The 11,945-nt window shown below is 34.6% G+C and overlaps 1 non-coding gene across 1 annotated transcript; it reads right to left on the bottom strand.

Moving 5' to 3' along the window:
- Window positions 1–5,525: 5,525 nt before the first annotated feature.
- Window positions 5,526–5,632, bottom strand: LOC128284707 (small nucleolar RNA R71). Its single transcript, XR_008275130.1, has one exon. It is a non-coding gene; the product is annotated as a small nucleolar RNA R71 (small nucleolar RNA).
- Between the last annotated feature and the right edge of the window lie 6,313 nt (window positions 5,633–11,945).

The following is an 11,945-nucleotide window of genomic DNA, read 5'->3' as shown; positions in this document are numbered from 1 at the left end:
TTTGTGAGACTGATTCAGAATGATTACGTGATCCCCTGTTCTGACTTTGGAAAATCACAAAAATTTGGAGAAAAATAATTAGAGGCTCAAAATTATATTTTTAAAATCCATAATGAGTCTATTTTCAAGATAAATCAACAAGAACATTATCCGAGTTCTGTACTGTGAGATAATTATTTTTTAGTGAAGAGAGGTCAGAACTGTCAGAAAGTGAAACAAGGGAAATTTTAATGAATAAACTGTACTAATTGGCTTAACCAAAAATTATGAAATTTTATGGTGGAAAGATATGTGAGTCTAATTTTAGGGGAAATTTACGGATCTTAATTTGGAGCTCTGTAGCTCGAATTATAAATAATTAAGTGACTATGACTCGTGTGGACAGTTTGATGTGAACATTTATTAGTAAATTGTGAAATCGTACTTACAAGAATGCTATATACATTAAGGATGTGGAATGGAGAGGAGGAGGAGAAAAATAAATATATGTGGAATACATGGAAACTATGGTATATGAAATATTGATATAATGAAATAAATGATATGTGTTTATAAGAAAACAAAAGAGAATGTTATGTATCATGACATGTATATATATATATATATGACTAGTCTCAATATAATGCTTCTTTGGGTATGGAATTGAATTGAAATGTTTCAGCAAACATGTTATTCACTTTTATCTGAATCGTGGTATTTTATAAAGATATGATCTAGCTTTAAATATGAATGCTTGATGATTAACCTGAAGATATTTGGTAAGATGATAATCTTGGTATAAATGTATAAGTGGTACTATAATAAACAAGGTAAAATGAGTATGAGAGACACATGTATGATGACATACAAATGCTATGTTTGTGGTTTAATTGAGGATGTTTAATCATTAAATGAATACCATGTTATATGCTTTTGATTTTGTATAAGTGTGTAAGAGATCAAGGTTGACCAAAGCTTAGAAAATAGCCTAGGTATATTCCACACAGGCAGAGACACGCCCATGTGTCTCAGCCGTGTATGGAACACGACTTTAGGACACGGGCGTGTGGAGCCTTAAAGCATGAAATTTCCATGATTTTCGTAAGTTCTCGGTTTAGTCCCAAACCCTTTCTAAAGTATGTTTTGGGCTCTGTAGACTCAAATAAGGGACTATGTGTAAGAGAATGAACGCTTTGAAATATGAATGAAATTTTATGGCTCGTATTTTAGTTTAATGTTTGTATGTTTTTCTGGTAACACCTCGTACCTTAGCCCGGCCTCGGATACGGGTAAGGGGTGTTACATATGGAGTAACCACATGACCATGCTTGGGGCCACATGAGCTATTCTTCTTCACATGGCCTTGTGATCCCTATTTTCAGATTTTTCCTATCTTTTTAAATTCTTTTAAAGTTGATCCAAAATGATTGTCTACTTAGTTTTAACCTCTGATAAGCTCAATATTAACCCGTAATTGATTGAATTGCATGTTAATTTAATTAATCATGATTTTTTTGATATTTAATTGAGATTTTAAAATTATAATTTGTTTGTAATTGTTTTGTATTAAGTTGTAGCATATTATTGCCTGGGTCTGGCAATCAGACCGGGTGAGGTGTGTTACAAACTTGATGCATAGGTTTTATAGTTTGGCTGAATGATACTGTTATGTATCATATTGAGTGGATTTTGGGAAGATTATATGATTTGATTCGTGATATACTAACCTCACTGTTGTAAAATGTTTTGATAGGAAAGTGACTTAAGCTAGTTAATTCTATTCAGACTAGTGAATTCTATTCACTTAAATGTGAACCTAAGGTAAGACTATTGTTTATGTACCTATGAAGTTAATAGGAATTTCAATGCTTACCCCATTTTATTTTTCCTGTCTTCTGTAGTTGCATCTTTGCGGAACTTGGCTATCGGATCACTTCTAAAGCTTACACTATCCAATGTCTCTGTTGGTAATCTTTGGTTAATCTTGGTTCGATTGTACGTGGCATGTAATAGGTGTGATATATATATGTACTTGGGGTTCAAATTTTATGAACTTGCCCATTTTGGTATGTTTATTTAGGTGTTGTATTAAAGCAAGTTTATGGGAATGTTTTGGTAAGTTGAACTATACTTATGCTCGTATGATATGAAAATGTGTATGACTAGCTCGAATGTGTGCTAAGTAATTTAGAATGTGTGTGGCACCCTAAACTCGACCGAGATGGTCAGACTAGAATTTTGAATGTTACATTAACCATCGAAGTGACTCTCCATTAAACCCCCTCACAAAGCACACCAACAACTAAGCACACCTCATACAATTATTCATGGAATATTTGATAACCTAAAGTCATGCTTCCGTTGCGCTACTTTGATCATCAAGTCATTAGCATAATTTGTAAATTAAATTTTTAATAAGAAAATATTCTAAAAGCTTCAATTGAACATTTATGTAGGTGATAGGGTATTTAAAATGTTATATTTGAAAGAAGTTTAGAAACTGTTTGAGTTGAAATCAAATGATTTAATCTAAATCGTAATGTAGTAAAATGTTGGAAAACACCATGTCATAAGGTTGAAAGTAGTATAGTAGAGTAATATGTATAAATTTTGTTTAGGAAGATTCATTAAAACATAATGCATCTCTTCATAAAATTATCATCATTTAATTAGTTCATAAGCCACCTACTATTTACGTAATTTGTCTAATTTTATATTTCATGCATACTAAACTCATGATTAATTTCCAAATCACACATAAAACATATAAGACTTACATTAATAACCAATGACTCATCAACCTGCACTTACAAGTTAGTTGAACAATTACTCATACAATTCATCAAGCATTCATAATCTACCATTTAATCATCTACTGAAGCAGTGATAAAAGCTCCAAATCAAACCAATTAAAGAGTCCACAATGTCTAATTACAAACCATTAATAGTTCAAATTCTAAAACCCTTTACATTAGTCTCACATTGCCTTCCTTATTAAGTTGGAAACACATCAAACATACTCAAGGTAAATTGCCTTGATTTGGATCACTTGGTAGCTCACTTCTCCTCCTCATTATAGCTTTATCCTTGCATTGTTAAACATAAAAGAGTGTGACTTTTTCAAGGTCAGTGAATGCTTAAAGATTGCCATAAGTAGTCACAATATCCAAAGTTAAAAGAAAGCATACTATCACAATTAATCATGGTAAGCAATCAATCATAACTTATAGTGTTCTCATTGATATGTTGGTACAATGTGATCATGAAACATATATACAAAATATATTACATTGGATAACTGAATTTCAAAATATGACCAATATTTTGTGTAACATAAAACTATCACCCACCAAACATAGCCTCCAAACACAACCAATTTACCCACCAAATACAACCATATGTACCCTCCTAACACAACCAAATATACCCTCCAAACATAACCATATGTATAGCCTCCGAACACAACCAAGTATACTAAGCAAATTGGTAGCCCAAAACCATCCCTATGGCTGATCCAATCAGCTGATTTTTCTATTTGCAAAATAGTCCTTGAGTTTCTCCTAAATGCCATTCGAACCCTTCCACTTTGTGTGCCTTTATCTTTTTGCCCTAAGCTAGATATAGCAAAGTTGAAACATTCAAACTTTGCACCATGTGTGGTTGGACAGGGGAGAGTGAATGGCTGAATTTTATTTGCTATTTTTGGTAGCCATTCACACCTTAAATACCCCTCTACCCTTCTCATTCAACACACAATTCATTCCTACATATCTCTCTTTCTTTCATTCACTTTCTCATTTTCTTTCCCTTCTTTGTTTTCCCCCTTTTTCTTGTTCATTCCCTTGCTGATTTCCCTCTTGAAAAGGAGCTTTCTTCCACCTTAGAATAAAAGTATTTAATTGTTCGTGGAGGCCTTGGTTCAACAGAACGAGCAAAGAAGAAGAGGAGTGCACTAGTCTGGCTTTAGAAAAATACTAGATTTGCTTCTTAGTTCCCTAGATTTGCTTCTTAGTTCCCCTCTCTTTAATTTTCTTGTTTATATTGTGATTATGAACATGAATAATTGTTGTGTTGTTATTCTTGTTCTAATTAAAATGACTTAAATTTAATTTGTGTTAGACTGATTACATTTTGTCCACTTAAATTATTAAAATCATGTTTGTGTTGTTATTGGCCTTGGTAAGTTGTTCAATTAAATAAAATCATGCTTATGTTATACTTGTATTATAAAATGTAAGGTAACAATTGAATTAATTATTAAATGCATTGAAATTGTAATTAATTGACAAAACATTTAATTGGTGCATGTTTAATCTTCTAAGGTAGTTAAAATTTAAATTAGCGAGGGAATTAAACAATACATTAGCCTTGCATAACTTGCAAGCTTATTGTGATTAAACTGTTTCAATATAGAAATATATTGTTACCTCACTTAATCTTATATGTGCTTTTGAAGATTGATTAATAGTTTGAATTGGCATTGAGAATTGTTCAAGAGATTGGTTGATTTAGTAAGTATGTATGTGCAGTAGTTAACAAATTACCAAGTTGCCTTGAAAATATTCGTAACAACATGAACATGGGTTTAGTAATTCTATGTTAAGGAATGTAATTGATCTAACACAATTATGCCATATTGATTAAAACTCATCTTTTCATTGGAAATTGTTTACTTTTATTTTTATTACTTAGTTAATTTTTAGTTTTTAAATCACTTCTTCAAAACAACATATTTTTCCCATCACCAAAGTGTTTGATTTACATTTCATAAATATTTTTCTTTCACAGTCCCCGTGGGTATGATAACTCAATATTTACTTATAACTTTATTACTTTTTATAATTGTGTACACTTGCACATTTCAATCATTCCAAGTTTTTGGTGATGTTGTCGAGGAATGTTTTAAAAGACACTATTTATGAAATTGTTAATTTTGCATTTTGGTTTATTTTTCTATTTAAATTTAATTTCATTATTTTTCTGTGATTATTTTAGGTGTTTATGAGTATTGTTCAAATTATCGACTTACTCCCCATAGACCTTGAGATTGAAAGGACCTTTCGACAAAGAAAAAGATAAGCTGTTTAGAGAAGGACTAAAGAGATGAACTTTGAAAATCAAAATCAAGGAAACAGAGCAAATCATGCTCAAAATCATATCCTTATTGTTGATGACAGGGATAGAGCTCTAAGATAGTATGCTGTACCAGTATTTCATGAGCTTAATCTGGGTATTGGAGACCCGAAGTCGAGGCACACCAATTTGAGCTGAAGCTAGTCATGCTCCAAATGCTTTAGATAGTGGGCTAATTTAGTGGAATGCTTATTGAAGATCCTCATCTTTAGTTAAGATTTTTTATGGAGGTGAGTGATTCTTTCAAATTAGCCAAAGTACCCAAAGATGCACTATGATTAAAAATGTTCCCATATTCACTAAGAGATAGAGCTCGAGCCTGGTTGAACTCATTCCTACCAAATTCTATTACCACATGGCAAGAGTTAGCAGAACGATTCCTTATGAAGTACTTCCCACCTAGAAAGAATGTTAAATTAAAGAACGAGATCACTACCTTCCAACAGATGGACAACAAGTTCTTGTATGAGGCATGGGAAAGATTTAAAGAATTATTACGAAGATGCCCTCATCATTGAATCCCTCATTGCATCCAATTAGAGATGTTTTATAATGGTTTCAATGCTCACACGAGGATGGTAGTAAACGGTTCTACTAACAGTGCTCTCCTTTCTAAATCTTATAACAAGGCCTATGAAATCATCAAGAGGATTGCCAACAACAATTATCAATGGCCAACCAATCGAGTAGCGTCAGGAAGACAAGTAGTTGGAGTACATGAAGTGGACCCTCAATATCGCAATCTTAAAAACTTTACTACTAATGGGTTTAATAATTTTGCAGCTTAACTAGCAAATCAATTCGAAAATGTAGCCTATGCTTATTGTGGGGAAAGGCACTTGTTCGAAGAATGCCCATCAATCCCAGAATACGTGTATTACATGGGTATCCAAAACCAAGGAACGCAAGGACTGCAAAGTAAGTTTTATAACCTATCTTGATGAAACCACCCTAATTTCTCTTGGAGTAACCAAAGGGCTAGACCCAACAACACTTATGCACAACCTAGATCGACCCAGCCACCTGTATCAATCCAACAAGTTCAAAAACAACCTCAAGTTGAATCTTCTAATGGGTTAGAAAACCTGTTGAAGGCATACATAGTGAAAAATGACATCTTAATCCAAAGTCAAGCAGCCACATTGAAAAACCTGGAAACCAAATGGGCCTGCTTACAACTGAACTTAGAAACTGACCACAAGGTGCTTTGCCTAGTGATAAGGAGAAACCGAGAAATCTGGGGAAAGAGCATTGTAAAGCATTGACACTAAGGAGCAAAAAAAAAGATAGAGCCCAACATTGTCAAGTTGAAGAAGAGCAAGCTGATGCTCGAGATAAAGAGGTAGTTCAACCAAGTGTTGAAATTCTAGCTTTACCAAAACCAGAATCTACAAAACATGATAAGGTAACTTTTGAACCAGGCAATTATGATCAACTATCAATTTCATTATATGTAGAATTGCCATAAAAGACTTATCAACTAGTTCAAGTTAAGAATCTTCCACCACCTTAACCTCAAAGACTTTAGAAGCAAGAAGTCCAATTCAAGAAATTCCTAGGCGTACTCAAGCAACTTCATATCAACATTCCGTTAACCTCAAAGACTTTAGAAGCAGAAGCAAGAAGTCCAATTCAAGAAATTCCTAGGCGTACTCAAGCAACTTCATATCAACATTTCGTTAGTAAAAGCTCTTAAGTAGATGTCAAAATATGTTGTCTAAGAAATGAAGACTAGGAGAATTTGAAACGGTATCCCTGATGAAGGAATGCAATACATACCTTCAAAATAAACTACCCCCAAAGATGAAGGACCCTGAATGTTTTACCACACCTTGCAACCTTGGAACAACTTATTGTGGTAAGCCATTATGTGATTTGGGTGCAAACATCAACTTGATGCCTATGTTTATATTTAGAAAGTTGGGCATATGTGAAGTTAGACCTATTATAGTCACGCTTCAGTTAGCAGATTGATCCTTAGCACATCCAAAAGGAAAAATCAAGGAAGTATTGGTATGTGTAGACAAATTTATTTTTTCTACCGACTTTGTTATTTTAGAGTTTGAAATAGATAAAGAGGTGCCAATAATCCTAGAAAGGCCTTTCTTAACATCTGGAAGGACCTTTATTGATGTGCAGAAGGGCGAACTTACTATGCGTGTTCAGGATGATCAGGTAACGTTCAATGTTTTAAATCTATGCGATTTCCTAATACAGTTGGTAATTGTTCTACAATATTTGAGTTAGAGGACTTAGACGTAGAATGGGAGCTGAACTCTGTTGAGGACCCATTAGAAAAAAGTTTTGATGTCAGACATTCTAAGTGAGGAAGAGGGGGAGGAAAATTTAGCTTTGATAGAAGCTAACCAAAATGGATTTAATCCGCAACCCTATTTTGAATCTTTGGAATTAGAAAGCAGAGATTATGTTCAACCAAATGTGTCAATTGAAGAGCCACCTAAATTAGAACTTAAGGTACTTCCTTCACACTTAAAATATGTTTATTTAGGTAAACTTCAACTTTTCCTGTGATTATTTCAGCAGAGTTAATTGAAGAGCAAGAAGAGAAACTTATCATAGTGCTAAAACAAGTCAAGAAGGTTATCAGATGGACCATAGTCGATATCTGTGGTATTAGTCCATCCGCGTGCATGCATAAAATCATCTTAGAAGATGGTGAGAAAGGGACAATTAATGGACAACAGAGATTGAACGCCATTATGAAGGACGTGGTAAAGAAAGAAATCATCAAGTGGTTAGATACGAGTATAATTTATCCCATCTCAGACAGTTCATGGGCAAGTTTGGTCAAATGTGTGCCAAAGAAAGGAGGTATTACGGTCGTTGAGAATGAAAATAATGAGTTAATACCGACAAGAACAATTATATGATGGAGAATTTGCATAGATTACCTAAAGTTGAACAAGGCGACTAGGAAAGATTATTTCCCTTTGCCGTTATTGGACCAGATGCTGGATAGACTCGTAGGGCAAGACTATTATTATTTTCTTGATGGGTACTTAGGTTACAATTAGATCACAGTAGCACTGGAGGATCAACAAAAACAATATTCACATGCCCGTACAGTACATTTGCATTTAGACGCATTTCATTTGGTTTATGTAATGCATCGATGCATTTCAAAGATGTATGATTGCTATTTTCACTGACATGGTTGAGTAGTATTTGGAAGTTTTTATAGATGATTTTCAATGTTTGGAGACACTTATGATGATTGCATAGCCAATCTAGCCAAGGTACTAAGGCGGTGCGAAGAAACAAACCTTGTACTCAACTGGGAAAAGTGCCATTTCATGGTACAACAAGGTATTGTTTTGGGGCACCGAATAACGAGATATGGAATCGAGGTATATAAAGTAAAGGTAGAAGTTATTGAGAAACTTCCACCTCCAACATCTATAAAGGGTGTTAGGAGCTTTTTGGGACATGTCGGTTTCTATCGAAGATTCATCAAGGACTTCTCTAAAATTGTTAAACCCTTATGCAAATTATTGGAGGACATAATACTCAACTTTGATGAAGAATGTTAAAAAGCATTTAATGTTCTAAAGAATTGGTTAGTTTTGGCACCCATTATCGTCACACTGGATTGGGATTTTCCATTTGAGTTAATGTGTGATGCAAGTGACTTCGCGATAGGAGCTATGATGGGCCTACAAAGGAACAAAGTTTTTCATCCTATCTATTATGCAAGTCGGACTCTTATGGGAGCTCAACTGAATTATACAGTAACAGAGAAAGAGTTACTTGCTATTGTTTTCACTTTTTACAAATTTTGATCCTATCTTGTAAGTACCAAAGTGACTGTCTATATGGATCATTTGATAATTAAATATTTACTTGCCAAGAAAGATGCCAAGCTAAGATTGATATGATGGATACTTCTAAACCAGGAATTTGATCTAGAAATTCAAGAGCAAAAAGGGCTAGAAAACTAGGTAGCAGATCACTTATCCAGATTGGAGCCACGAGAAGGAACTTCTTCTCTTGTACCCTTCCAGGAGACATTTTTGAATGATCACATACTTAAGGTAAATAATGTCCATAACACCCCTTGGTTTGTTGATTTTGTTAACTATTTATCTTGTGGTTTGATGCCGATTGATAAGACATATCAACAAAAGAAAAAGTTTATTCATGATATGAAGTACTATTTTTGGGAAGAGCCATATTTTTTCAAAAAATGCACAGATCAAATGATCAGAAGATGCATGGTAGAAAACGAGGTACATAAGATTTTATATCATTGTCACGTAGCTCTGAGTGGGGGACATTTTGGAGGTACACGTACTACGACCAAAGTATTGCAAGCTAGATTTTTTTGGCCAATGCTAGTCAAAGATACGATTGCTTATGTAAAGAGTTGTGATCAATGCCAGAGGGTTGGAAACATCACCAATAGAAATGGGATGCCCCGAACAGACATCATTGAGGTAGAATTATTCGATGTTTGGGGTATTGACTTTCTTGATCTATTCCCCTATTCTTTTGTTCACAAGTAACTATTGGCAGTAGTAGACTATTTATCTAGGTGGATTAAGGTCGAGGCATATTTGATGAACGATGCCATGGTTGTGATGAAGTTTTTACAGAAACATGTGTTCACAAGGTTTGAAACTCCTAAGGCTATCATCATTGATGATGGGTCCTATTTTGTGAACAAATGGTTAAAATGGTTGCTCGATAGACACAGAGTGAAGCACAAGGTTGCCACTACTTACCATCCGTAGACAAATGAACAAGCTAAATTGGAAAATAAAGAGATAAAAGGTATACTAGGTATCCTTTAGAAGGTAGTATGTCCGAACCGACAAGATTGGTCCAAAAGATTGGATGACGCTTTATGGGCCTACAGAAAAGCATACAATGTAACTGCCCATTTTCAGTGAAATTAGAATAGTGATTTCGGGACCACAAATCTGAGCTGGAAAGAAAAACTATTTTAATAGTATTACACGGTCTGCATTATGGTATGAATGTCATATGAAAATTCTCATAAGAAAATTTTACCGATTATGTGCTTAATTACGGTAAGGACCAAATTGCATAAAATGCAAAAGTTGAATTCTAGTAGATAGAAGGATCCAATAACTATGGAATTCAAAACTTGAGGTCCTTATATGGTAATTAGACCATTAAATAAAATTTAGTAGATATTTTTTGTAACATCCCTCACCCGTATTCAACGTCGAAATAGGGTTACGAAGCATTACCGAACATATAATACAATTACACTTATATTTCACGTTCATTTTCAAATTTCATATACTCATCAATCAACAATATTCATATCGTCTCTAAAGCGAGCCTACGGGGCCCAAAACAAGCATTCGAGAAGGTTCAGGACTAAATTGATAGCTCAGGAAACTTTTACAAAACATAAATTTTTTTCCATAATCAGGGTACACACGCCCCGGTTTGGCTAGGCTGCGTGAGACATGCCTGTGTCACAAGCCGTGTGGACATTCGAAATGAAATCACATGACTGTATTCCGGTGTATGTCTAACCCCGTGTAACTCTCTGACTTGGGTCACACGGCCAACACACATGCCCATGTGACTATCCCGTGTGCCCTAAAAATGGCCATACATGCCCGTATACCAGGTCGTGTGCTAGGCTGTGCCAAACCTGTAGGGTATACTGACTTATGCCACATGGCCAAGACACACGCCCGTCTGTGAGGCCGTGTGGAGTACACTGACTTGGTTTATAATTCAAGACCAGGGGACACACGACTGTGTACATGACCATGTGTCACACACGGCTATGACACAAGCCCGTGTCTCTGCCCGTGTGGACAAAAATAGGCTATTTACCAAGCCATTTTGCCACCCAAACTTGTGCACACCTACACCAACCTAATTGACACCAAAACATAGCATAATTTGGCATTTAAACCAACCAATTCAAGCCTAATTCATGCATATTCTATACCACCTTTCTCAATACACACAAGTCACGAAATAGACCATACCATTTATACAAAAATCACATATACAATTTTACTAATTATACACTTCCAAATATGCATTATCTAGCTTAATCTCATAAGATACTAAATCTAATTCTCAACTATTTAGTACCCTTAATGGCCAAATATCAACAAACATAACATATTCATCTTTAATCATAAAACCAAGCCATATGCACACACACACACACACACACACACACACATATATATATATATAACCACATCAACCTAAAATAAGCCAACTCTCATGGCTATATACAAACCAAAACATTTAACATTTACAAGCCATTTCAAATGACCAAAAGAATTAACCAAAATAACCATAATCCTACACATACCATATAACCAAAACATAAGCTTAGAAGTACCAAAGTGATAGTAGGATAGTGTGACGAAGTCTCCGACAATCCCTGAATCCGAGCTAGCTTTGAAATCACTATAAAACATAGTAAAATAAACAAAGTAAGCATTATAGCTTAGTAAGATCGTATGAAATAAGCTTAATATAATCATAAATACACAATTCAACAAATTGAATATATCAATATCTAGCTCATATCATCTAATAAACCTTTCACAACTTTAATCATAAGATTATATGCAAACTTCACAATTTCTTCGATTTAACATCTCATATCAATCTCATACTCAACCACGTCTTTCATTTACCCTTTGAACCATTTGAAATACTATCAGATACTTGAGAAAATCACATTGAAGTGCCACATACATAGCCAATGCCATCTCAATCTCATATCACATATATGCTCAATCTCGAGCTATCAATGGGCCAGCTCACATAAGCTGTCAGTCAAGACGTAGCTACACAGTGCTGCT

The sequence above is a fragment of the Gossypium arboreum genome, chromosome 11, assembly GCF_025698485.1.
Source record: "Gossypium arboreum isolate Shixiya-1 chromosome 11, ASM2569848v2, whole genome shotgun sequence".
In the NCBI taxonomy this organism is placed as follows: domain Eukaryota; kingdom Viridiplantae; phylum Streptophyta; class Magnoliopsida; order Malvales; family Malvaceae; genus Gossypium; species Gossypium arboreum.
This window is presented reverse-complemented; position numbering and strand designations above follow the sequence as displayed.